General features: G+C 42.7%; 2 pseudogenes; both read right to left on the bottom strand.

The window, feature by feature from the left end:
* Positions 1–3597: 3597 nt before the first annotated feature.
* On the bottom strand, positions 3598–7441 carry LOC140688911 (nck-associated protein 1 pseudogene; annotated as a pseudogene).
* Positions 7442–17108: 9667 nt separating this feature from the next.
* LOC140688910 (zinc finger homeobox protein 2 pseudogene) lies at positions 17109–23952 on the bottom strand (annotated as a pseudogene).
* Between the last annotated feature and the right edge of the window lie 3115 nt (positions 23953–27067).

Here is a 27067-nt window from a genome sequence, read left to right as displayed (position 1 = left end):
GTTCTCTTGACAACCAGCCCCCATCCTTGGGTTCAGTCCAAAATTACCTCATTAACATAACAATTTATTACTCTCATCACCTAGGAAATTCCAAAGGTTTTAGCAGCAGTGTCAGAAATGGAGACAAAGACCAAAGATGCACTTTTTATTATAAATCACATCACAAGGCTTTTACATAAAGTACCAATGCAGCAGGTCATCCTGTTTTGATCACTCTTTTTCCCTGAGAACTTACCCTCACTTCCAGATAAGCTGTTTCCTGCAGAATGGATTGTTTCAGATAATGAGTTCCCACCATGAGGCAGGAGCTAGTGGAAAAGTTCCTGGAGAAGACTGAGAGCTAAAGGGGTCAGCCAGGTGCATGGAGAAGCATCAAGGGTCCAAATTACAGTCCACTTCCAAACACCGAGTCTGCTGAAATAGAGGCAGGTTCTGCATCAAAATGATGAGACTAGGTGTTCTAAGGCCAGCCAGGTGGGAGTTTCACAGAAGCAGACTGGGGACAAGTCTTAATGGGCAACAGAGTTAGGATGGTGTAAAGGGCTATGGACAAGATGGACAGCACGTTTCACTCCTTCCAATAATCTCTGCATTGTTATTACACAGGATTTGGGCTCTCCAATATTTGTACACATGTGTACACACACAGACAGAAATGTTGGTGTCTAAAGGGAATTTGGATTGTATTAACCAGTACAATTGGAAAGAGAATCAAGAATCTATTAAATTTTTCAAGTATTATTATTATAAAAAAGCACAAACTACTGAACATTAAAAGTTCTGTAGAACTATATTGCTTAAAAAGTTAGGTTAGTTCTAATCCCAACACTAGAAATAATCATTGTTATCCATCTGGTGTCTATTCTTTTTCTAGACTTTTTTCTATGCATCACTAATACAAAATGAACATATATACACACAACTGCACTTACAGTTTATACAGGAATTAGACCAGGTCTTAATATTGTTCCATAATTTCCAAACTGCAGGACTGAGTGCCTAAAATAATAATGGAAGTTTATTTTCTTTGGTATGTTCTCCTTTCACATTTCTTTTCATGCACACTAAAATATTAAAAGAGGCTAAAATATGAAAACTAAAGACCTAATTATAGCATGATGCAAATTTTAAAACAATGACACTTCTACAAAATCTCAAGTGAGGGTGCAAATGGTATCATTAGTAGCAAAGATGATAATAGTTAAGAGGTAACATTTATTGAATTTTCACTCTCTGCCAGACCCCATTTTGAGCAATTTACAGGAATTAGTATATTTAACCAGTGATGAGGAAATCTAAAATGCAAGGAGCAACTGGGCAGTTAGAGCAACTTGAGAGTGGTGCAGAAGGAACTTCGTGTGATGGAGTAGGATGTTAACAATGTCACCAAGTCCTAGATAGAGCCTGTGACACATGGCAGTATGCAGAGCATATAGCTGAAAAGGGGGGTATAGCCCAGTGGAAGAGCACATGCTTAGCATGCACGAGGTCCTGGGTTCAATCCCTAGTACCTCCACTGAAAAAATACTAAAATTTTAAAAATAAAATTAAAAAAGGAATGCAGAGCATTTAGGGAAGATGATGTCATTATCTTTTTAAGACCAGGTGTTATAAATTGTACAAATACAATCTGTTCATTAAATCAGTGGTAATAGCTTACATATCTGTCATTTAATTCACAGTGATTATAAAAATAGCAACTTTGATCTTTCAATTTCTCATTCTTAATGAAGTGTTTAATTCACAATGAAACAAAAACACCTTTACAATAATAATAATAACAATAATAATAATTTATATGAAATCACTTAAAAATCATCGGTGGTACATAAAGCTGGGATGGTATTTATAAACCACAATCTTTGCAAATTTAAAATGCTGTCTAGAACTGATAAACTTGGCCAATATAAACCTGTTAGAAACAGTATAAACTCTTTAAAGTCTAGTATTTCTTCCAACATTGGTGCATTTTGTTTGTACATCTGGGATCTGTAATTTCGGTGGAATAGAATTGAAAATTGTGTTCGAGTTTTTCTTCCCCTCAGAGTCTGTAAAACTCTGCAAATTAACTCAGAAAGTGATTCAGCTTATTTCCTGGAAAGTCTGGTGGGAAACTTTATGAAAGTGTTGAGAATAACAAAGAAGACAGAGCTTTGGGGGGAAGTAAAATTAAGTAAGCGAAGGACCGAGAGAAAGAAAATTGGGTATTCTCAGGCTGAGAGCTGTTAGAAATTAGGAGCAGATTAGAGAAGTCAGTCTGAAGAATTTGCTTTACCAGATACACAAGGAGTGGGCTTCTCCTTAGAAATAAAACTCATGAGTGCACATCTGCAGTCTTGAGAACCGCTAACTGTTTAGTGTGGAATTAGCACATTATTTTAAAATTCTCCATTTCCACATGTTACTCTTCTTCTGTATCAGAATATTTAAATGCTATTTTGAAACATAAAATAATAATTACTGTATGACAAGCTACTTCTTGTAGTCTTTGACGTAAAAACCTTTAGAAAGTCATCCTGATCGAGTGTGACACTGCAAACTTAATCTACATTTTTCTAAGCCTCACCATCCTCTCTCTTATTCTGTATTTTATTGTATCTATTTTATTTTTTATTGCGGTATAGTTGATGGATACGTTTCAGGTGAATGACAAAGTGGTTAATAACTTTTAAAGGATCTATTCCATTCATAGTTATTGTAAAAATGGCTATGTTCCCTCTGTTGTACAATATATCCTTGTAGCTTATTTATTTTATTTTATTTTTTATAGTCTATCTAGTGTTTACTTTATGTTATGGCAGATACACTTGAATTTCAAAAATTTAAAATAGATATAAAAAGTGAATAAGGACTAACATTTGTATCAACAGTTGATAAATGTCTAAGATTGTTTATTGTATAGGAAGGTAAAATGATAGTGCTAGTAGCACAGGGCACCATGGAAAGTAGTCTAAAGATTGTCACCAGGCTTTATACAAGCAACACCACATGCTGCTGTTTAGAATCGGGGGACACAGCTTCTAATGTTAAGCAGTCCTTTATCTTTTTAATGTTATACAGTGTTATAGTAATTAGTTTGGCAAATGTTTCAAAATAAAGTGTATATGTATTCATAACATCACAGAAATGCACATCCAGTTTTGTTTTCAATAAGAACCATAGGTACAGGCCAGAACTCCTCCCTGTATGAAATAATTTACACACAGATGAATGCCCTAATATCACTCCCTAAAATAATCACTAAAGGGGAGGGGAGAGCTCAGTGGTAGAGTGCCTGCCTAGCAGGTACAAGGCCCTGGGTTCAAGCCCCAGCACCTCCATTAAAAAATAAATAAATAAACCTGATTACCTTCCCCATCCCCAAATAAAAATAATCACTGAATACAATTCTTTTCCAGAAATAAACAAGCAAAGGGTTTTTTTTTTTCTTTTTGGTTCATTATCAAATATCAAAAACATAGAAATAATGTATGTTTTTCAAACAAACGATACTCTAAAATTATTGGAATAACTTCAGTGAATTCAGTGAACATGCAGCCTAAATCAACAAAGTATACTGAAGTATAATCATATTAGGAAGCCAATGATCAGAAAATACAACCATATAAAAGAAATTTATAATCCACAAAACTGTGTTTCAGGCCTTAAGGTAAAATAGTTCTACAGTTTACAGGTAAAACTGAGGCAACAAAAATGCATGCTCATCTTCAACAAGTAGGTATTTTATGCAGAAGATGGAACACGTCATTTGTGGACAGCATGGTACACATTTCTCAGCAAGACATAAGGAACATAAAATCCCAGAATATCCATTGTCAAGAACAGGGATTCCTGTACAATCATAGCTAACAGTAAATAAACAGATTGTCTATTTCTTGTTGTTGTTTTATCTGCCTCATGGCCAATTTTCAGCAGACTGGAGGATGCAAGAGCCAGAAATTCTTCAAGCCGCTCTTCAATGCTTCCTTCATGAACTGTAAACAAAGCTGCTTTGGTTGATGGCTTTGGCCAGGCAATGTACCTGCTGCAGTGCCCTTCTATAGCAGGGCTATACTGAGACATCACATTGCTGGCCAGTGTTGGCAAGGAAACTGCCACAAAGACCATGAGGAGGCATGCAATTTCATATTCTTCTTCTAGACTTATGTTTTCTGATTTTTGTGAGGAAAGAGCTACCACCAAGGCAGGATCAGTCTCACAAGCAGCTGATGGTAACTCACACACATTCACTGCAGCCTTCACATCAGTTTCCCTTGGAATGTGACCTTTGAAATCTTCATTAACTTGCAAGAAAAGGAATGTGGTAGGACAAGACAGCTCTAAGCGCTTCTTGTGCCAAGGATCTGAAGAATAAAATTTCACCAATTGTTGTCATCCTTTTCAAAACACTTTCAACAGATTATTGTCTTTTAAAGAGTGCAGCCGTCTGGTTGGGTTTGTCAAAGCTGGTCCTCACTTGTATTAGCACATCAACATTTTCCGCTACAAGTTTTTTAAGTTCAGCAGCTTGTGATGAAATACGCCACATAAACCTTTCACTTAGGAACTTCATAACATATGGGCCCAGCAGTTCTGATAACAACCTCATTTCTGATATGTCATAATTTTCCTCTTCACTAAATGTTAATTCATTTTCTGTAGGTAAACTCACAAATGCTTTCATGCAGGGAAATAAGCTGTATGACCATTGCTGACTTGTCTTAACAAAGTTTCCAAATTCCAATCTGTGTATACACTTGTAATGGTTGGCTCTCCACGACTGTCTAAATGTTGTTTGTTGAAGAAGAACATTACTAAATACTCTTGTAGTATCAATTTGCACATAGTTTTCTATCGACTGGAGTACAGTCACGTATGCTCTTACACTTGTTAGAAGCTCTGATGGTTTTGCAGTTTTCTGTGTGGCTTGATTATACATAGTCATTCCAACAAATGACTTAGCAAAGTGGATTTCCAAATGAGAAGTCAAATATTCTCGTGGGGTAAAGGTATGTTCCCAAACCACCATGTTTTGGATACATAATTTATGGAGAAACACAACTCAGAAAGTGAAGCGTGCAATTTATCAAGGTTGGTCACTACCAGTCTACTTTTCCTCATGCTCTCAACTCCTGGTTTTTCCCTTTCAGGTTCCTCTTTCTTACCAGTCTGGTTTTTTGCTTCTTATTCACTGCTTGACTAACTGTATTTGCACAATGCTTGGGCAGCAACTGGTCACTTAATGTACACTGTTCTGCACAAATATCAGTGATGAGATTTCAAGCTTGTTTGCCCATTTCATCAAGAACATATTACATAAGGAAAGACTGTGATCTCCAATATGAGGTCACTCTTCTGGACACAGTTCATGTGTGCAACTCATAAAATGAGTGCAAAGTAGTGGAAATGCAATTGAGTATCTTGACTGAGGGTCATCTTCTCAAAAGCACGACAATAAAAACAAAATTTGGGGAGATCTCATGTTTGCACCAACATTTCCACCAGGGAATCTACCATTTTTGTGTGAAAAGTTATTGTATTCATCATCTCTCCAAGTTCTCTGTGATCTGAAAGGCTAAGTGAAGCCTTAGAGACACTAGTATATGCCTGTAATCTAAACCAGTCTAATCTCATTCCTCTGAAATCAAATGCTGCCCCATCTTTCACTTGTTTTACACTTAAAGAAATCATAGTGTTAACACAAGAGGACATGATGATCGATTCATCTTCAGGACGAACAGAAAGATTCTGCACAAGTTTATTGAGGACAACAGTATCAAAGCCAGAAAGGTACTGCACATAATACCTCTGCATTACATGTCCATATTTCCTTACACGTGCTCTAAGCTCTTCTATGTGAAATATTAATTCAGCAATGTGCTTACTTATCAAGTCATCTGCACTCTTCTTTGGCATGTTATCTGCATGATGAATTAGCCAGATAATTTCATCATGCCATAAAATAAAATGCCATAAAATGCCACAAAAACAAAAGTGCCTTGGGACCTAGCAAGCCAGGCTGATCAGAGAGGACAGAAGCCAATTGTTTCAGTGCAGACCTTAAAAAGTTGCATCTTTCTCTGCGCATTGAACCAGCATGTGACACAGCTGCCTCTTGGCATTCTTTTACTTCATTAACCCACTTATGATAGCCTTGTATGTTTACAAAAAACTCTTCCGCAGCTTTGTGAATGTGGAAACCTTCATCCCAAAAGACAGAGATGCAAGAACTACTTGGAAGAGCTAGCTTCCAAAGGTTCAGTGCTATCGCATCAGTTTTGGGATCCCATGGCACAAAATAAAGCCAAAGAGAATCCATTTTCCCATGGCATCCAAAGAGAGGTACTCACAAGGCATAGTGTCAGGCTGTGCCGGGTTAAGCGTTGCAGTCGGTGCACTGATGAGACCCAGTAATTGGACATTTCTCCACTGGTCAGCTGAAAGATTCCTTCCGTACACCATCTGAAGAGAAGTCACTGCGTCTGAAAGAGATTGGCTACGGAACACAAATTCTTTCAACTTCTTTAAACGGTTTCATACTCCACAATCATCTGACCAAAGCATGGATGTGTATTCTCGGTCACTTGCTCCATGGGTCATTTCATGAGCATGGTTGTATAATCCAGTGATTGCCTTCCTTTCTTCAATTCGGGACAGCAGTATCATTGGTGTTGTATAAGTTATAATCAAATCTAAGTAGTTCTTTGTTAAACCAAAGTTAACAGTAATATCAAAGAAGACTTGGCAAATATCAATAGTATTCAGCAATTCACAAACATGGTCCCTAAATTCCATAATATCTATAAATGTGAAGTAATATGATGCCAGCTTTTTCAGAATCTCTGATTTTTCTTTCTGCAGTTGTGCAAACTGTTGATTGTTGCTGCGAGTTTCTACTGCAGGGAATTTTCTGACTATGAAGTTCACAGCTGATTCCAGGTTTTTGTCAGTAAGGCAGAACGGTTTTGCCTTAAGATCTCCACAAGCCTTCCTGATGTTGTAGGGGCGGGTGAGCGTGCGGACCCTGGCAGGCGCTAAGAACGGTGAGCCTCTCAGCCAGCTTCTGCTGACAGGGCTGCGGCACGGAGCGCGACGTCGTGGTGGCGGCGGAGCCACCCAGTCGCCAGCCCGCGGCCTCCGCAGCCGCCTCTGTCGGGCCTCCTCCCTTCCCGCCCGCGACCTCCACCTCAGAGCAGCGCGCCCCGAGCCCTCGCGGCCCCATCCCGCGCAGGCGACAGTGGCAGCCTTGGCGGGCGCCCGGGACTCCTTTTCCCGCTGCAGCCCGCGTCCGGCAGCCTCGGTCTCCCGTCCGCCGCCCGGCGTCCCGCCCACCGCCCCGCGTCCCGCCCCCGCGTCCCGCCCCCGCGCTCTCCGCCCCGCCCCGCCCCTCTCCGCCGAGCCCCGCCCCTCTAGCCGCCCTCCGGGCTCCCCCACTAGGTAGGTGTCTTATTATTTTATACATAGCAGTTTGTACCTCTTCATTCCTCCCGACTCCTGCGCGTCCCCTTCCCTCTCCCCGCTGGTAACCACTAGTTTGTCCTCCGTATCTGTGAGCTTGTTTCTTTTTCTTATATTCTCTAGTTCAGTTTATTTTTTAGACTCCACATGCACATGGTGTCGTACAGTCTTTCTCTGTCTGACATTTCAGATAGCATAATACCCTCCAAGTCTTATTCTGTATTTTAAGTGATTTGTGTGTTTGGGTTCCTTTCAGAAGGATGTTCATAGGAGTACTTGGGCACAGCCAATGAAAAGAATTGTCATATAGAGCTTGGGGCTGTAGACCTAACCCTCTCAAGAACTTCACTCCAAAAATACAGTTTCAAAGCATGTAAAATACATGAAGCCAACATATGTCTATTTTCATTCCCAATGAGATACACCTGGATAAGTTTGTGTCACGGATGAAGGTCACTGTTCTCCCCTTTTTCCTTTTGGAAGTAGCCTTGATATTTTCCCTTCAAGCTAAGTAAGGGTAGATTTGGCAACTTGTGTATTCCTCACTTAGTTTGCATGCTTGGCCTGAGTTTTTTGCATCACTTTAAATAACTGACTTGATGGAACATGCATTTTTATGTCTTTATGGACATGTAAGATACACATTTACTATCAATGCCCCCCCTGTCATTTGTACAGCAGAGGATTCTTAGCTTCTTTTATCCACATATCACCAATTTTATGCCCATTAATCCTGCCTTCTGAGGAAAAGAAAGGGGGTGTTGCTAACTTTATCTTTTGGTCATTACCTCTCCCATTCCACCAGCAGGAATTCTCTGTGAAGATAGTTTGGTCTCCCGTGATCTGGAAAACCACTCAGAGGTTACTTTCCACTGCTGATAGAATTGTTCCACCAGACCAAGGGCACACACTTAAATCTTCTGCCAATTTATTGAACTTGTAATAAAGCAATTTGCCCAGAAATGAACATTTAACCTGTGAATCATTCCATGTAGTTAGTAAACAAAACTGATAACAGTTTCCAGAAGCCAAGGGATGTCTTCCCCAGCTCTATACTAAGTCATCTCTGTTCTTTCTCTTCTATAAACCTCATGACATCCCCACATTTGTCCCATTTTGCAAAGGAAGAACACAAAGGAGTTTCAGTGGCTTGACCAAAGTCACATGGACAGTGGGCCAAGTCAGCCTTTAAACTTGTCTGTCCTTCAAATCCTGGCTTACTTGACCTTCCACGTTCTTACTTGGATGAGCAGTCTACTGATCAGTTCCACAAATCATCAGAATCGAATGAAGACTGTATATTAATCCAATAATGTCATCCTTTCCTGAGTTAAATGTTCACACCATCATGGGGACAGCTTCTGCTTACTAAGTACTGATTATGGTCCTGGCACTTGACTGGACAGTTCCTCATACTTTCATTTACCTGTAATGATAGCTCTGCAGGTGAACATTATTCTCTCCATGACTCTAGGTAAAGGCATTGACACCCAGGTTGGAAATCATCCTTGGTCACACAGTGAACCTGGGACAGGGCCAGGATTCAGCCCATCCCTGCTGCTGATGCCACAGTGAAGTTTTCATGGAGCTGATGGTGCTGTTTGATGCGAGCCAACATTCTAATTCACTTTGCCCTTGACCGACCAATGAGATTCTTTCTTTCAGCACATGTTGACTTGACTTTCTAACACACCACACCCAATCAATCTGGGCAGAGCTTTAAAGGCAGTAACCAAAAGAGACATTTTGAAGGAGTAGACTTTTGATTCCGTTTTTTTTTTTTTTTTGGCACGGCTAAGTAGATTTTTTTTAATTTTTATTTTTTAAGGAACTCTACCTTTTGCTTTGGGACAGAGAATCTCAGAAGAGTCTTGCACATGTGTGGGTCAGTAAGTGCAAATTTCAAACCTTAGGGCCTGCCATTTAAAAAAATTAATCTTTCACGTGAAAATACACTAAAATTAAATATGGAGGTTTAACTTGCCTTAAGGGGTGGAAAGTAGTTTGAAAATCTTGTGGTTTTCTTTGACTTGACCTGAATGTATATTTCTACTGCGAAAATTGCCATTTGTGCCTGGAGAGTCTCAGAGAACTGAGGGGAAGCCACTTACTCCAGAACACCTAATACAGTGCCATTCACACATTGAGCGCTCAGCACATATGTTGGTGTAGACTTCTTCCCCTCAATCAAATACATCAAATCCATGCCTTATAATAATGAGGCTTCAGCCTTACTTTGTCAACCAACTCCCTGCGGAGGCCTCAGTGTGGAAACAATATGGCGGGTTGACCTGACTGAATTAGGTTTGGCAGCTGGACCCTCCTGTATATAGCAAAGCTGACTGACCTTCACCCTTCAGGTTTTTCCAGGCCATCAGAGCCCAGATTTACTGCTGAGCTGAAAAGACACTACCCAGCTTCTGAGATGAGGGGCAACTTTGGGGCCAGTTCATTTCTTCACAGCCCTCTTTTGGATTGTCCTCAGATGCCACCAGATATGGACTTTCTTGTGGTCTCTGCAAACTTCCAGGTTTAGCTCAGTTTCCATTTCCTCCAGAGCCTCCTGAATTACTCAATCCCACATGGCTCTCCCATCTGCAGACTCCCGTCAGCCACTAATTATAATGTATTGTTATTTTATGTCCCGTCATTTCATCTCAACTGGTTTCCCCTGCACATGCATGCTGCCCAACACTCCTGTTATGCACCACAGCTCTGAGGAGCCAGCAAATGACAGTCAAAGTCTATTCCTATAGAAATGCTTGAAAATGCATTATTACTCATGGGCCCAAAAGCCCATGGATCCTACCATTGCCCAAGTAAACTAGCAGTTATAAGACATGTATCTCACACAAGGGGATTTTCAACTTTTCAATATACATGCAACCCGCTTAGGTGAGTTCAGACTTTTTTTTTTTTTTGGAGTCATCTTTTCTAAGGAAAACAAACAAACAATCACCTCCTTCAGTTATATTCTAGACCAAGTGACCTAGAATCCCATTCTATAGGAATTTGTATTTTTGGAATTTGTATTTGTAAAATTTTTACCTTCCTTCAATCACTTCAGGTATTTTAAAATGTTATGAATTTAAATTTGGTTTAGATGCGAGGTTAGTTGCATATATATTCTTTAAAAATTGTTTTAAAATGAGATAACATTTACATACAGTATATTTCACTGTTTCGAGAAGAGTTTTGAGTTTTGACAAATACAGGCAGGGATGTAACCACCAACACGGCCCAGATACCGAACAACTTCCATCACCACCTATAGATGAGTTGGAAAATCATAAAAGCATGCAGAAGAGTGATAAATTACATTTAACCAAGCATGGTATTGGAAGCACTTCTCAAAGGAGTTCAGTTTATTTCAATAATATTTATTAATGTTGCTACATCAGGATTCCTGCTGGGGAAGCACTTTACCTAGATGGTGCAGACTGTCTTACCCAAGGCCAACTCTAAATCCCCTTTGGTGTGTCCTCCTATGCTTTAGAGGCTAGACAGCTAAAAATTTTCAGTGTGGCTTCTGTGTGTGACCTAAATTCTGCTAAGCAAGTGCACCATGGAAGACTTGGAAAGAAGAAACCCAAAATACGAAGAGGCAGCCACAAGCACAGACGGACTTTTGGGAAAATTTTGGTGGCATGAGTGTCGTCATAGAACAGAAGGGACCATGGGTTTTTGTTGAGTCCCATTTTGCCAAAAAGCCTTTTTTTTCCCTGCCCCTATCATCTAGCATCTGGATTACTAGAAAATCTACAAGATAATTGTAATAAATTCCTTTCTGTATAATAGAGCTGTGAGAGATTATGTCATTTTCTGCTAAAAACTTTGAAAGATACAATAACTGATCTCAGAATGGTTTCAGGCAAGGTAATGGGAGTTGGGATTCTTTACCTGACCAGGTTGGGCTGAGGTAGGGGTAGTCTAGTTGGTAGTACAGATTGGAATGCTGGTAATCTGTAACACTTAATGGTAAAAGAGTTATTCAATTATGACCTTCTCTGAAGAATTAGTGGCAGTGGGATGAGCTGCTCTGCTTCCAACTGAACTGGAAAGCATGAAGCAAGAAATGATAGAGGCAAGTTATCAAATCCTGGTTCAAATCTTGGTCAAAGAACCAGGAAGTTTCTGCAGCTACCCTCCAAAATATCTTACATTCCTTCTAGGCATTGGGTATTACAATTGGGTGTTCGAGATTTACAGATACTAACTACTGTAAAGAAACAACAGATTTCTTCTATATACCACAGGGAACTATATTCAGTATCTTGTAGTAACCCATAATGAAAAAGAATAGGAAAACAGATCTATGCAACTACTATGCTGTGCACCAGAAATTGATGCAACATTGTAAACTGACTAGAATTCAATAATAATAATTTTTAAAAAGTCAGAGCCAGAGACTAGTGGTAAAGTTGCTGAAAAAGCAAGGCAGAATTCGGATCTTTGCCAGGTTTTGAGTAAAAACATGGATATTGATAGGGGAAAAGTTTAACATAGAAATGTCTAATGTGAGTATTTGAAATGATCTAGTTGACTTTGAATACTCTGAACCCCCAGTTGTACAGAATGTCACCAGACGGTTCTAGCAGCCACTTATTCCCCTGGGCTGGTGAGGCTCTTCCTGCTTTATTTGAAAACCATGTAATCAGTTATTTTCCAAGAGAATGCCTATTTTTATCTGTATTCCATCCTACCATTTATGTAACTACAGATATATCTCAGTTTGACTGAAAGGACCTGACCTGAGATTCAAGTCCAGGAGGATAAACTATTTCTAATTTAGACTGGCAAATGCCTGGAATTTGTTTACTGAAGACTAGATACGAGTGGCTGATATGAAATGAAGTTGAGATGCTAAAAATTCCTGAGTTTTACAGAAGAAAAATTAGACAAGCCTATAGAGTTTAAAAAGATGGCATGGGCTTATCAAGTACTAATGGATCACCTATGTTTAAATACATTAAAGATAATAATGAAAAAAATCCATTGAAAATGACTTTGAGAAATGTCATGTTAGGGATGCATTAGCATGTTTGTAAGGAGTTGTAGTGAAGAAACTCTTCAATAAGGCAAGACTAGAGGTGGAAAGTGTTACCCTTGAACTAGGCTCTCTGATAGCAGTGGGACTGATGGGATTCTGGAGTCAAGAAAGAGGTCAAGAAACAAGGCTAGGAGTAGTCACTCAATAATCAGTGAGGCTGGAGTGATCATCAAAATGCTTTGGCAAGCAAGTAGCTTTGGCAGTGGCTACTGAGCAAGGTGTCCCTGGGACTGAATCAGTTGGACAATACATGAAAATTCTACTTGAACATTATAATGAAAATGCTGCTTCTGAAAAGTGGTGGACAGACTTAGGGCAGCCACATTTGCAAACCATGCAAGTGGCTCTTCAGCCTATTCTTGGATATTCAGAAGCCCTAGAAAGAAGGGCAGGTTGGGTGTTTGAAAAAAATGAGTCTTCAAATTATATCACATGTACAATATACAAATCTCTTCCTAGCTGTTCATAAAGCAAACAGTGGAATTCCAATCTCGTGATTTTCCTTTTCTGTCTGCCTGTTTTGGAGGCTTTGGGTTTGTGTAGCCAGTGCATACCATGTGTAAGCCAATTTATCTAATAGATTCTACCTTTGTGTGTGTGTGTGTGTGTGTGTGTGTAGCCTTTATTCTCTGCCAGCCTGTCTCTGTATATGTGTGTGTGTGTATGTATATATAGATATATAGCTATATATATCGCTCTATGGGCTTGAGTTTATACACACACACACACACACACACACACGTATATATATACATATACATATATCTTACTAATTCTGCTTCTCTGGTTGAACTCCAAATGATACAATGGCTCAAAAAGTCATCCTATGTGTTACCTGAGCTGCTATCATGAACTTGTATGCCACAAAGTTGAATGTACCCCACAGGACATCACCACCAATAGGAAATGAAACATACAGTATTAGTGTCCAAGTATGTCTAAAAGACCCCCCTAAACTGTATGCTCAGATGACTAATACTCCCAATGTGTCCACTTCCATAGCTGTACCGTCATGTCTTCTAGCCAAACTATGATCTCATAAGTTGTTCTCATATTATCAATTAACTGTGGAGGAAAAAAATCAGTTTTATTTACAGATGATCCAGTCTAAAGAGTTGGCCTCAGCCAAAAGTGGTCATTCCACTCTTATAGTCCACTGAGGAATACCTGTGTACAAGAGCAGAGATGGGAATCCTCATATTGGGACTAACATAAGTGCTAAATATGATCACTACCCTTCTTTAAAGAAGAGACCCTTGTGCTATGGCTATATTATCACTTCCATGGGTTGTAGGCGTATATAATGGTTTGCAGAGATGGTTAGATACTTGAAATTCATGATGATGTTGGAGTATTATTGACAAGAAAGTTTTGGTAAGAAGTTCATGGGTGAATGGCTTAAAATTGTCCAGAATGTAAGGATATCTGTACCTCAAGTGGATGCTCACCATGATTATCACGGCTCTCGGTAATCATGCGAACATGATAATTGCCTCTGTTGGTGTTATTCAACCACTATTCTCTGCACTCCACATTTATTCAATGGACTTATGAATGAAAGTGGCTCTGGTGACAGTGAGGAGAGTTAGCATAGCCTCAAAGATGGCTTTCTCTGAGTGCTTCGTCTGCGAGTAGCAAAAATTAGTTCCATCACAATACAGTCTTATATCCCAAAGCCCTTAACTGGCAACTCATCTCAGGTCATTACATGAGACCTCTTCTTGCATAGAAGAGAAGGTGGTTTATTTTCACTAGAATAGACAGTAATCTTTGCAACCTGCAAGAATATGGATTTGTCTTCCCTGCATGCTTTATGTAATAATTCTCTACTTGGATTACCATTTCCCTATTCAATATCATGAAATTCACTATAACATTGTTTCTAACCAGCAAACCATTTTACAACCTATCAGGGATATTGAGATCTGCTCTTACGGGATCCAGAGAAGACAGAGCTGGAAATACATAAATTCAAGAGTTGGAAGAGATAATGTGGTGTTATGGAAAGAACTTGACTCTCAGAGCCTAAGAAAGTGAGTTGGTGTCTGATTTCTATAATTTTTTTAGTCTTTGACTCTTGGCAAATTATATATCCTCTATGGGCCTGAGTTTACTTCTCTGTAAAATATGTAAATAGTAAGTAATTCATGAGATTGTTGAGAGTTAAGCAAAATACAAGTGTTAATAGATTTAGCACATGAAAGATAGTTTTTTAATAATTTAAAACAGAGCAAGTTGTAAGAATTCAAACTCTTCTCAACATTCGAGGAATAGCAGAGATAAATTTTTTCTGTCTATATAGGTCTCATTATTGCTTTTATTGTCAACGTATTTTAATCAAGCCCTTAATATGTTCAAGGCATTGTGATTTTATCCAGAAACAGCAAAATAAACACTCTCTGCAAATTTGTTCCTGTATATATATTTCTTTTACTTTATTCATCCTCTTCTACATAATGTGTATTTGTAGAACTTAAATATTTCACCATGTTATGAATACAAATGAAATTACGCCAATAGTAGTAATTTAAATTTCAGTGTTTTGGGCTCCGGTGGCATATTGCAAGGAGTTGGTGCCCCTTCAGGTGTTAAACTCTTCAAATTCAAAAAATATTAGATAAATTGGAAGTTCAGGATTTGCAGAGACTAACTACTATACATGGAATAGGTAAACAACAGGGTCCTACTGTATAGCACAGGGAACTATATTCAATACCTTGTAATGGCTGATAATGAAAAAGAATATGAAAATGAATATATTTATGTATAACTGAAGCAGTATGCTGTACACCTGAAATTTACATTTTTTACAACATTGCAAAGCGACTATACTTCAGTTTTTAAAAGTATGCACAGTTCAGATTTTTTTGGTAAGTTTCAAATATATATTTGAAATTTGAGAGTGAAAAGTTAATTTATTTTGTTCTCTTGCATTGTTTTGTGTCCTCTCATAGCTGAGAGAGTTAGTTGGAAACCTGGCAAAATAAATGGGGAAAAGTGGAGTAGGAAAAAAATGGGGAGAAAACACAAAATTACATATACTCATGCAATCTCTATTATGTCCACTATATGGAAAGAGATGGCAAAAACCACATATATTTATAAAAGAAATATATATATTCATATTCATATAGAGCAAGTATTTGTATTGAAGTATTTAGAAATAGACTTTTCAAGAAGACTAAATTTAGGGAAATACATTCAATATCTTCAATATTCTTTCTTATGGTGAAAAGGAATATGAAAATGAATATATGTATATTCATATATGACTGAAAAATTGTGCTCTACACCAGAAATTGACACAGCATTGTAAAATAACTATACCTCAATTAAAAAAAACACTGAATTAAAAAAAAATTTTTTAAAGGAAGACTAACTTTAAATTTTTCTAATAGTTTCTGTGGATAAAGAAAGCAAATCGCTTTGAAATGCATCTTTTTGTTCTGGAAATAGTTCCTGGAATAACTGTATGGTCATTCAATACAGAACAAATATTTTATTCATTTTTCATAATCAAGATTCTAAATGGTGGATTGATGCCAAGAATGAATCCTTCAACTGGAATGTTAAGTGTTCTTTTTATAAAGGACTTCTCCATGATGAAATCTGAACCTCTACACATGGGGAGGGTTTTTGATTCTCTGTTGGTGTTGGAGGGCAAGGGTTTTTATCTCTCCTACGGAAGGAATTTGACAGCAAAGAAGAGCATCAGATAGAAAGTTTAGGGCCTTAATGCTCTGTTATTAACTGTGGTGAAACCCTGCAGTGAACCCAGGAAGAGAGAGAACACTGTTGTGAGAATATGAACTACGTGCAGGAGACTCGGAGAAAAGAGCAGTTTAGGGCAGAGTCAACTGACGATGGTGGTTAAGAAGCTGGTTGAACATAGGGAGCAAGCAAATGTCCTTTTGATGATCCTCAGAAACAACAGGGAAACATTCTGATGGAGGGCTTGGGTCCCCCAAACTTACCCGTTTGCCCATTCTCAATGTCAGCACTGAACATTCTGCATCCCAGAAAGCCTTTCAGTCTTTGGAAGAGGGGGATGGTTGGTCCCCCCATCTCCTGTAGATATTCTGATATACTTGCTCTAGGCTGGAGCCCCCAGATGACTCTCACATGCAGCCAAGCTGAGGGTCACTTCTGTACTGACAGGTAAAGCTCGGTGAGTGGTCTTGGGCCTGGATTGTGGAGTCCCTTCAATTTTAGGCAAAGGAGAATGTATGTTGTTCTGTGGGGACTCAGTGCTATTTTAGAACATTATGTTATCATGCGTTCAGTTAGAGGGAAGCTGGAAGAAAGAGGGACTAGCAAAGAGTCAGGTGGATAAATGGGCTTAGATTAAGGTGGCAGTAGGAATATGAACATTTTCAAAAGGGAGAGTTAGGTGAAAGAACTTAGACAAAGTGAAGGAAACATAACATAAATTACCTTTCCCTTTTTATTCTCAACAAAACAAAACAAAACAAAACAGGACTCGGGCAGGTATCATCAGCTAATGTCCTGTAACTTCAGGCTATGTAACAAGTGGTCCCATTTAAAGACGTAGTTTAAGGCTTCAAGGATCTTTCATGATATGACCTTGTATTATGATGCCATAAAAGGGTACAAACCAGCACTAGCCTCTCATGACCTTCCTTTGCCAGCAATCCCTTGGAAAGTAAATATTTTCTTTGCGTGTGTACATTGGTGGTGATTGACAGGAGAACATCGCCTGGCTGGTTAGAGCAGAAGGGAGCAACAGCACACATTTTTTCTTTTTAAAATAATTTTTGGGAGGGGACAGGAAGGGTAATCCAGACATGAAGCCCCCAGGGTCAGGGCCCTTCTTCTCAGTGCCCACCTTCCCCCCAGTCTCACCTTCCCTGGGCTCTTCCAGGCCACGCTCTGGCGCCTCAGCCTTGGCTCCCCTCGAGCGAGTCTGGTGCAGCACGGAGCGCATGTGGATCTCCAGGGTGGAGCTCTGGTTGCAGGAGAGCCGGCAGACCGTGCACTTAAAGGGCCTGTCTGTGGCCGCGGCGGTGGTGGGCGCAGTGCCGGCTTCTCCCCCGGCTTCTCCCCCGGCAGGGCTGGAGGGGGGTCAATGACAGCCTTCCTCATCTTGTGCAGGTGGGAGACCTGGTTATAATGGACCAGGAGGATGTTCTTTGTGAAGGACTCCTTATACACAGTGCACTTACAGGGCCGGGCAGGGTCGAGAAACTTGTCCCGGGCAAAGCTGGTGCTCCTCCCATAGGTCAGAGGGTGGCGAGAGTGCTCCTCCCATAGGTCAGAGGGTGGCAAAAGCTGGTGCTCCTCCCATAGGTCAGAGGGTGGCAAGAGGAAGAGGAGGGGCTCCCCGCCAGCCTCCTCTTCCTCCTCAGCCATGGTGGGTGGAGGAGCCACTTCGTCAGCTTGGGCCTCAGGCAGAGGGGCTGGAGATGGGGCGGGAGAACGGGCTGGAGAAGGGGGCTGGCCTCGGCTTCCCGTGGGCTTGTTGGGGGCCTCGGCTGAGGGCGGGGGAGGCGCACGAAGAGGATCAGGACTGGCTTCGGGGTCAGGCGAGGGCCTTCTGCTGCTTGGTTTCTGCTGGGCGTGGGCTCTGGCCCAGGAGCGGGAGGCTCAGGGCCATCACCCTGAGGGCTGAGAGTGGGCCCAGGCAGCCCTCTGGCGGTCAAGGTCATTTCTACAGTTGTGGCCACCAGCAGCAGCTTCTCCACGCGCCCGGGCAGCACGCTGTGCAGGCGGCGGAGGTGGAAGCGGAGGGCGGGCCGGCGCACCGGGCAGCGGTGCCCGGGCCGCACTGCCTGCCGGGAGAGGGCGTGAGCCCCCACCTGGTGGGGCTCCGGGCTCAGGAGACTGCAGTAGGGACAGCAGAACATCGTGGTCTGGTTGCTGCTGTCTCCAGGAGGGCTGGTCTTGTTCTCTGCTCCTTCAGAAGCCAACTGTTCGGTCTTATTCTGGGCATCTTTCTCAGGGGTGGGTGGCTCAGCTGAGGGGATACTGGGAGCCTTCCCAGGAACCTGGAGCCGCCCATGGCTGAATCTCAGGATGCCCTGAAGAGCCGAGAACCCCTCACCGGCCCTTGGGCCGCTCAGTAGCAGCTGCAGACGCCGCTGGGCCTGGGCGTCACGGTGGGCCCGGTGGGCACAGGGGCTGCAGCACCGCCAGGCGGGGAGGCGTCTCCCAGGCACACAGCAGGCCGCGGAACAGCCCCAGCTCTGCCCCCCACTGCTGCCCCTCCATCTCCAGCAGAAACTTACAGATCTGGCTGTCTTCTTCATGGGCCGCACCCCAGGCATGCAGCTGCATCTTCTTGCTGTTGGACTCAAAGTCACATATGTTGCAGCACAGGTGCGGGGGGGGGTGTACAGACCCAAAGGGAGCCCCATCTCTCAGGGGCACTGGGGAGGGGGTGCCAATGGCCCCACGCCCTCCCTCAGGTGGGCCGCCAGCTGGTACTTCTGAGCGTGTTTGTCGGCCTTCAGGTGGAGCTGTAAGTTGGCCTTTAGCTGGGTGCCATAGCAGCAGAGCTTGCAGCGGTGGGTGTCACCGGCCACCTTCTTCCACTCGGCCCCTGGGAGGCTCCCACCCACACTGCAGGGGCAGAGCAGCAGCTCCAGGCCATCTGTGCTGAAGGCCTGGCACACGAGGCAGCAGAACACCTTCAGGGACGGGCTGTCATCTGGAGGCAGCGAGGTGGGCAGCCCATCAGAGAAGCAGCCTAGGAGCTGACTTGGAGGCATGTGGGCGTCCGGGGGCGGGGAGCTGCCAGGGCAGGCGTGGGGACCTTGCAGGCAGGCGCTCCAAGGTGGTGGAAGCCGTTGAGAAGCAGTTGCGCTTCCAGGGGCTTATCTGGCCTCAGTCCGGGGCCAGGCAAGGAAGCCTGAGGCTGCCCTAGGGCCTGCAGTCTGAAATACTGGAAGAGTTCCGGGGTAGGGGGGTGGGCGCAGCCCCGGCCTGGGGCGGGGGCCTGGCCCCGCCAGCCCGGGCAGCAGTCCCAGCGGCAGCCCCTGGTGCGGCATGAGGACGTTCCGCATGTGCTTCTCTGAGGTCATGTGGGTGCGCAGGTTGCGGGAGTCGGTGTCATAGCTGCACACCTGGCACTGCCAGGAGTATTTGGTTTTGGGCTCCTGGTCCTGAGGAGGGTGGGAGCACTGCCTCTGGGGGGCTCTCCTGCCCCCCCAGGCCCCCCTGGAAGCCCTGCAGGTGGGCCAGGCGCTAGTCGGACTGCGTGTGGATGTGAGGCTGCCCTTGGTGGAGGTGGAGTAGCTGCAGACGCCTCAGCGGCGGGGCATGTAGCCGTGGTGGCAGCTCCCTCCCTGGGCGCGGCGGAGGTGGGGGGGCAGCGCTGCAGCAGCTGGGGTCTGCTGCCCTCAGGCTGCTTCTCCCGCATGGGCACTTCCAGGGTCTGCTGGACTTGTGGTGCCAGTTGCACTTGGAACACTTGAGCGTCTTGCAGGAGTTGCACGAGCGTAGCAAGGACGTGGCTGGACAGACTGAGGCCCTGGAAGGTTGTTAGGGCAGGGGTATCGTGGTCGGCTAGGCGAGAGGGCTGGGGTGGGTCACCAGGGTCTTCGGGGGAGCCCACAGGGGCAGGGAGAGTGCCCCCTTCCTTGGAAGTGAGTGAGCTTTGGTTGAGTGGGGGCAGAGCCCCCATCCTCTTCTTGCCCCTGGGGGAACAAGTCTGGCCCTGCCTCGCCTGCTGCCGTAGGCAATTCTTTGCCTTGGGTTGGGCTGGGGTCCCAGGTGGCTGGGGTGGTTGGAGCGGAGGATGGGCTGAGGGCCAGGACTTCTTCCACAGGGCCTCAGGGGGACCATCCTTGGTCTGGGCTGCATTCACCTCCATGTTCCCAGGGCTGCTGTCGTTAAGAGGTATTTCTAAAGGGGGACGAGCAGGCGATCTTGGTTCCAGAAAGCTTAGGAGGGCCACGTAGCCCTCACCCCATCCCGGAATACGGCTGGGTTGCCCAGCAGGCCCTGGTGTTGAGCGGGGGTTAGTGTCACCCCATGAGACTGTGTGTGGCCCACAAAGGCCTGGGGCCGCCTGAAACCCAGGTGGCACAGGAGGAGAGCCAGAAGAGCACCCTGGGGTCTCCTCCCCTGCTCCCCATGGGGCCATCTTTGGGATCTCCAGGTGGGTATGGGACCAGCTGGTAGCTCCAGAAGGCTCCATCCCTTCCCTTACAGGTGGCTGGAGATGGTGATGAGGTATCGTGGGACAGAATTTGGTCAGAAGAGCTAAAGCCTTGGATTGGGTCAAAGCCATGCTGGATGTGAAGGGTAGTGAGGTGTGCAGGGGGTGGGTGGGAAGGAGGGGTGCTAGGCTCTTCCTTGATGCCTGCCTCACCCCAGGGGAAGCCCTTTGGTAACAGGAGTTCACTGCCATCTGGCAGGGACGGCTTGGCCTCCAGGCAGGCCTCACCTCCAGCTGTGAAGAATAAGTGGTCGCTGAGGTCCACAGGAGGGAGCCCTCCTCCTTCCTCCTGCTCCTTGTCCTCTTCCACCCTCAGGTCCTTTGATGGGAAGCCCCCACAGCCAGGCTCTTCTTGGCACCCCCTTTCTCCTTTGGTGGGATGAGGCCACAACCTGCCTCCAGGGGCTGGCCCCCGGCTCTGAGGCCCTCATGCTCTCAGAGGTGGAGAGGGCAGCAGGATCTGTGGTGACAGGGTCTGAGGGGGTGCTGGGGGAGGAGGTGTCCAGAGGCGGGGACGGGGCATTGTGCCCACGGGACGGGGTGGTGCCGGAGGTCGAGGGTGCCTTAAGGGTGTCCGTGGCAGATGGAGGAGAGCTGGGGGTTCATTTCAGGGTGACAGCCAGGACCACCTCAGCTGGAAGCAGGGATGGGAGTCAAACCACAGCCACCAAGCAGCACGATGTGGGGAGGGGAAGGGGTGGGTCTTGGAAGGGACTTCTCCGATGTGTTGATTCCTTTTTCCCGTCCTCCTCCCTCCCTCCAGCCCTCACTCTGGGGTGTCGGGGTCGGAGATGGAAAAAAAAAAAATAAATTCACAGCAGTGAGGGAAGTGAAGGAAAATAACCAATGCTACTTGGCCCTGGCTGAAGTGTTTTCCCGGCTTCGTGAGGGGGTTTCCATTGATTCACCCTGGGCACTCGCTTGCTCCCTGCTGCCACCTCCTCCTCGTCCTCCTCCTCCTCCTCATTCACTGGCTGGAGCCAAGGCTTCCCACACCAGCAACAGCACATTTGAGATGTATTTCTGGGCCAGAAAAATCTACTCACACTTTCAGAAACACACAGCAGACACTGTATTCTGCCCTCATACACAATTACACACTCACATTCACACACACATACACAGGCACACACTCTCACACAGTCACACACACAGGCACACATTCATACACACACCTCTATATCTTTATCAAAGTCAAGCTGGCTGTGAGCACAGAAGATTTGAAAAGGAAACAGAAAGAAAAAGTCAACTTTGCTTTGTTGAATTTATATGAAGCCCTATTGACAAGGGTATTGATGTATCCCAGGTAAATAATTTCATCTCCCATGAAATCCTGTTGCCCCTACAGTAGTTACCAACGAAACTTTAATCTAGTGGTCCCCAGGAGGTGGCAGGTGGCAAGATATCAGCTCCTGCGATCAAAAGGGGACTTCTAACCCTTTAACAGCTAACCTCATGTGAGGCAACTGACTCTCCAGTTTCCTCTGCTAAAGAGAAAATTATCAGTTTAAGCCTTGGGCAGAGACTGTCCTGCCTTTAAGGAAAGGACAAAATGTTGGGAACAGGGAAGAGAAAAAGATACTGAGTTAAATGGGCCCTGCAAGTAAATTGATGATTCTGGTGTGAGCGTGAAAATAGGAATAAGAATTTATATGTAGGTATAAATGTGAATGTAGTTTTATATTTATTTATTTATTTATATAAATATTTATATATATATATATTTATTTATATATCTCCATACATATGAATATAGCTATAAATACAAATACAGATTAATCTAAAGAAAATAGAGAAGGAAGACCCCTGGTGGAGGGCTGGGGCAGGTTATCTGTGTTCTGAGGATAGGGCATGTGTTTTGCCTGGGGACTCCTAAGAGTTAATAGTCTCAGGTGGGTTAAAAACTGTGAGACTGAAAGGGACTTTAGAGCTGTTGTTTGACTCAGAGAGGTGAGAGATGTCCATATACCGACATTAGTGGTCTAAATGCTAATCTAATAACATAGCATAATAATCTGTCGCCTCAAGGAATAGGACGCCACCCACAAAGCTCTCCGAGAGAAGGTTCACAGATTGAAGGACGTAATTTTAGCCCATTGGAGACCCCACTTCTTATCATCAACGGTGGATCTGGCATTCTGTTCATGTTTTTCCCTAAGGAATGCAGTGAGTGACTTGAGGAGGGAGTACTTCTAGAATGTCTAGAATGTCTTTCTTCCTTCCTGCTGTTACTGGTGTAAATTGCCCTCTGAGTTCTTCTGATCAGAGAGAGTTGCGTGTGGACACCTGGAATGCATTTTGATGACTGCCCTGTTCTTGGAATTTGCCTTGGAGCCTGCATCTTGGAGGGAGGTATATAAATGTGGTACTGTTGTTAAAATGGTATAAATTACAGGGTTCTGGGAAGGTCAAAGCTCAGAGGGAGGGTGGGTGGTACCATCATCCCACAGTGGCCAGAAGGCTCCAGTTTACCCTCTCACAGTTTTCCTTTCCTGGTCCCCCAGCTCCCCTCCAATGTTCTAGTGATTACAAACTCTTGCAGCATATCCTCTTCACTTTCCCTTCCCTCTGGGGCCAGTTTTGTAAATATAGCTGACAGATGCCTGGCATTTTTCCTTTAGCAGTCTGTCTCATCTGACAGATGTCAAAGGTCTCACCGTTGTGATATTCTTGTTACATTGCCTTTCTCCCCCAAACCTGTAATTTTGAAATCAATGGTCTGAGTTTGAGGTTTATTTGGAAACTCAAAGAAGGTTTAAAATAACTAATTGCTTAGAATATGAGTGAATACTAATAGTAATATGCTATTTCTTCCCCCTCTGCATCCTATCAGGGAACTTGCATGCTCTCCATTTTAGCCAAAGGATTGACTCTCTAAGGGTGGAATTTTAGGCAGCATTTAGTTCTGGTAAAGGTGATATTTTCAGGCAAGTGGATATCCAAGGCTGCTGTAAATCAGACCAATTTTCTATAGTGTGTACTGTGTTTATTTACTTTCCCCAGGTGCTTGACATATGAATGCATATGCCTACCTGCCTTCAGAGCCACTTCATGGCAGGGTACAAAGGTGGGACATGTGACTTTGGAGCCTCCTCCTCTGCAACATGAATATAGTACTTTCTCTGTCTGCAGCAAGGGCTGGCCTTGTCTCTTTCCTGTTCTCCAAAAAGTGGCTCCAAAAATGAAAGGAGACAACCGGTACTGGAGAGGAGTTCCTCAGGAGGACAGAACAGGCAGGAGAAAGGAGTGGTCCCAGCCTGCGAGCTCCCTCTGCTGACCTGTCCATGGCCGCGCAGTAGAGGAGGGGCAGCCTGAGACAAAGGACTTCTGCACTGTGCTCCCCACCATGCTGCTTCTTGGGGGGATAAAAGGAGAAGCGGGGGGGGTGGCATCCCTCAGAGGGGATGTGGTTTAGGACTGACTAAATAAGAAAGGACAGTCTGTCCAATTTGTGTCTTTTAGAAAGTTGTTCTCAAGGGTTGTCATTCCAGTCAATAATGTCATCAAAATAAGCCCTGCACACTGGTGACATAAAGAAATATCCAAATGGAGTAGTTCCTGAGGGTGCACTCATAGCAATGGTAATGATAATTCATACTTATTAAGCACTTTATATACATGTGTACGTTTCTGTGTGCATATAAGTACACACACATACAGACATACATGCATAATTGTATGTATATAAATTTTACTCTCCAGAAAAGCCTAGAATTGAGGGTTGTGTTACCCTCCTTTTACAGGTAAATACCCTGGGATTAGTGATTTGTTCAGGGCCAGTTCGAGAATGTCAGAACTAGCATTTGAACCCAGGTCTGTTAATTTCCAAATTCAAACCTTTTCTTTTTGATGTTCTCTTTCAAACAGATTTTGTGAGCACAGGCTGATCCCAAGACAACTCGTCGACTGCAGCTGAAGTGAAGCTAGTCCTCCGCACAGAGAAAAAGGGACGACTTCTGTGCAGACGGTGCACCAACAGCTTTTACATATCGTATTTAATCATCACAGCAACCCAGTCAGGGATTTGTTATTGACTCCTGTTTGTGAAGCGGTACAGTACTGATTCAAGGTACACTGTGAATTAAGGATGGATATGGTAATCTGTAAGTCACTAGTAAAAAGTAACACACGATGAAAAGGCCGATAGAATAGATACAATGGAATACTACAAAAATAATACATAAGAAGCCATGAAATGTGGAGCAAAGGAAAGAGAGAGAGGACAAACAAAAATAAGTTGTAAGACATGAGTCAGCCGTATCAATAATCATATAAATATTGATAGAATAAAAATTCCACTTAAAATGCAGCAAATGTCAGCTTGGGCTTAAATATTAGACCCAACAAGACAACTGATAATTGGGTCTTGTTTTATAATCCAGTCTGATATTAAACCATTAAAAATAAGGATGCAGAGAAGTTGGAAATAAAAGGATTGAAAAAACAATCATAAAAAACATCACTTTAGCTATGTTAGTATTAAAGTAGAGTTCAAGTCAGCGAGTAGTACCAGGAATAAAGAAAGAAAATTGGAGAGTTTACAGAGCCAGATTTAGAAACTTATTCCAATGTTAGAATAATTAAGACAGTGTTATATTGGCCTAAGGATAAACAAATAGATCAATAGAACAAAATATGGTGTAAATCTACATGCACACAGTCACTTAATATTTTTTGCAAAAGTGCCAATATAATTTAATAGGGAAAGAAAAATTCTTACCAAAATTGGTGTTGGGGCAACTGAATATCCATAAAACCCAAAACTTTTATAGGTACTTCACACCATGTATGAAAATTAATTTGAGACCTATAATAGATCCAAATATGAATGCCAAATCACTAGAAGAAAACATAAAGGCAAAAAGTTATGACTCCAGGGAAAGCAAGGATTATTTAGACAGGAAACAAAAAGCACTAACCCAAAAAATAAAAATGTTAATGGTAAATTGATTTTAGCAAAACTAAATGTTTTAATCATTAGGCATAATTAATTAAATAAATAAGCCACAGACTTGGAGAAAATATTTACAATATTTTCTCACAAAGTACTCATATATGGAGTAAATAAATAACTCATTTGTAATGAATAGTAATTCATTCTTAAGTGATAATAAAAAGATTAAAAACCCAATTAAATACATAATGTAGGTGAATCTGCATTTTGCAACAGAAACGAATTGGTCAAGTCAATAAAAGTACAGAAGGTGCATAGATCACCATCAGGAAAATAAAAATTGAAACCATAATGACAGACCCCTATATATTAAAAAAAACATGTTTTATTAAAAATAAAAGATTTACAAAATCAAGTGTTGGTGAGGATACCTCATATATTGCTGGGCCTGTGTAAAATAGTACAGCCACCCCAAAACACACACCCCCCCCAAACTGAGTGTGTATGGTCACAAAAAGGTTTGTACTAGAATGCTTAAGGCAGTTTTGTTCATGAAAGACTGGAAACAACCCAAATATTCATCAACGGGAAAACAGGTACACAAATTGCAGCAATGGAACACTACTAAATAGTGAAAAGGAATAAACTACAAATAGTTTCCAACATATTAGTGACTCTTTAGAAGTGATAGTTGTGTGGAAGAAGCTAGACATGAAAGAATACATACAATATGACTCCATTTATATGAAGTTCTAGAACAGACAAAACTGATGGTGATAGAAATCAGACTTCTGGGAAAAGAGGCTAGTTGGAAAAGGACAAGAAGCAGCATTCTGGTGAGGTGGAAAGGTTCTAAACCTTGACTAGGACAGTTGTGATTACATGACTACAAAATTAAAATGCTATTGGTAGGGATTTGCATTTTAGGCATTTTATTCTATTTTAGTTATCCCTCAAAGTACTGGGGAAAACTCAAAATGCTGCATAAAAGTTAAAATGAGATTATCATTCAAAAATATCCATTGGAAAGAGATTGTTGGCTTCTTTGAGAATAACATGTGGAATCAGAGGGCATAGAGAGAAGGAAATAGGAACACTGAATATAGTCAATTATTTTAAGAATATTGGCTATGAAGGAAAAGAAGACAGACTTGGTGGTAGTGGAAAGGAAATATGTATGTTTATTCTTTGGACATGGGAGAATAAAGATGCCTGATAGATCTGAAATTATCTTTTATTTTCTAGTTGTTATTAGAAAATTAAAAACCTGAGGACAATTAGGGCATTTATTTTTTAGTACAGTTTCAGATTTGCAGAAAAACTGAGCAGTTAGTACAGAGTTCCATATACTCAGCCCCCATAAACTGAACACCTTACCCTGCACTCAACTTCCCTTATTATCCTATCTTGCATTTGCTACAATTAATGAACCAACATCAGTACATTATTACTTACTGAAATCCATAGTATACATTAAGGTTCAATCTGTGTTATACAATTCTGTGGA

Source organism: Vicugna pacos, chromosome 24 (assembly GCF_048564905.1).
Source record: "Vicugna pacos chromosome 24, VicPac4, whole genome shotgun sequence".
Lineage (NCBI taxonomy): Eukaryota > Metazoa > Chordata > Mammalia > Artiodactyla > Camelidae > Vicugna > Vicugna pacos.
This window is presented reverse-complemented; position numbering and strand designations above follow the sequence as displayed.